This window comes from Littorina saxatilis, linkage group LG1, assembly GCF_037325665.1.
Source record: "Littorina saxatilis isolate snail1 linkage group LG1, US_GU_Lsax_2.0, whole genome shotgun sequence".
Lineage (NCBI taxonomy): Eukaryota > Metazoa > Mollusca > Gastropoda > Littorinimorpha > Littorinidae > Littorina > Littorina saxatilis.
In genome coordinates, this window is record NC_090245.1 from 60,500,587 (window position 1) to 60,502,136 (window position 1,550).

Below are 1,550 nucleotides of genomic sequence, written 5' to 3' on the forward strand. Positions count from 1 at the left end.
TGAAAACGTTGCAATGCCTAAAAGATCAATATATACAATCGTGGTTTTCAGAACTAAATGAAAAAGAAACTTGTTTGAATTATAGATTGTTTAAAGATACATTTATATTTGAAAATTATTTGAACATTTTACCCAATAACCTAGCACTCTCTTTTTTACGTTTTAGAACATTAAATCATAAATTACCAATACAGAAATGCCGAATGTTAAATATACCACATAACGAAAGAATATGTGTTAAATGCCAGTCTGGAGAACTCGGGGATGAATTTCATTATATATTTCAGTGTCATTTTTTTGAAAATGTGAGGAAAAGGTTTTTACCATTGTATTTTCGTAGAAATTCAAATGCAGTCAAATTTAAACATTTATTTGAATTAACAAAGAAACGAAAGTTATTGAATTTAATATATTTTATTAAGAGTATTTTGAAAGAGTTCTGATTATTTGATCACGTGGTTTTTTTTTATTAAAACAAAAACAAACACAGAAACATATACATTCCTGTAAAAAAAAGTATGATTACAATTATTTTGTTATGAATTAAGCTTGATTCATTTTCGGTTAATTAGAAGTGTTGTGTCTCATTAATACATATATCTTTTTTGTCGTGTTTATTGCAATTTTTATTTTATTCATGTAACCCTAGGGGTTTTTGAAATAAATATTGACTTGACTTGACTTGACTTGGCTCTAGTTTCTGTCGTCCTTGACATTCCAACGTGCACATGTACCTGTCGACCGGATGTGCAAGGTTTACCACGCTTTTGAGAACTTGCGCGAGAGTCGTGCAATAGCTGAGTTTTAGTCTCGACTTGCCGAGACTATCATCACAGCGTCATAGATTTCATGACGTCTGTCGTCCATCGCGTCATATTATGGGGACATAATCTGTTATGTTTCCTTCTATTCGCTGTTCTATTTCTCTCTTGTGATCAACATGACAAGCCGTATGTGTTTGAGTGTGTGTGCTCGTGCTCTCAACTAAAACAGAAGTCAAACTAGCAATCGTTAAAAACCCAGTCCGTCCGACCAGCACTGCTATGTTCAGGCTATGCTAATGTGAAGTTACAGCGTGCCCGGTAAACCCAGTCCGTCCGACCAGCACTGCTATGTTCAGGCTATGCTAATGTGAAGTTACAGCGTGCCCGGTACACACGCCCTTATCGGTACATCATCGACTACGATTGTTCTCTGGACAAGCTGTTTAATGCATTTTGCGAGTATTTCTAGCTCTTCTGCGGTGCAGTAGGCCCTATAGACGATGAAGGTGTCCAAGATCTCAGGAGATGCGTGTATAACCACTAGGTATTTAGTCAAATCCGTGTAAGAGGCTTTCAACTGACGGGGACAAGCCGACTGGACATAGATCAACAGACGTGCCTTTAGAATATAAGGTATGTGCAGAGGTGCCTCATATGAACAGACAACTAAAGCTTGATGTTTCCGTCACACTTTGTCTTTTAGATCTTCATGGGATATACAGGTTACAACACTCATGATTTTTTACGAGCCTCTGGCAAGTGAGTCTCTTTGATATTCCCGCTGGG

General features: G+C 36.9%; 1 long non-coding RNA gene across 1 annotated transcript; it reads left to right on the forward strand.

Moving 5' to 3' along the window:
- The first annotated feature begins 794 nt into the window (after nt 1–794).
- On the forward strand, nt 795–1,291 carry LOC138958265 (uncharacterized). Its single transcript, XR_011453356.1, has 2 exons — nt 795–1,045; nt 1,121–1,291. It is a non-coding gene; the product is annotated as an uncharacterized lncRNA (long non-coding RNA).
- The last annotated feature ends 259 nt before the right edge of the window (nt 1,292–1,550 follow it).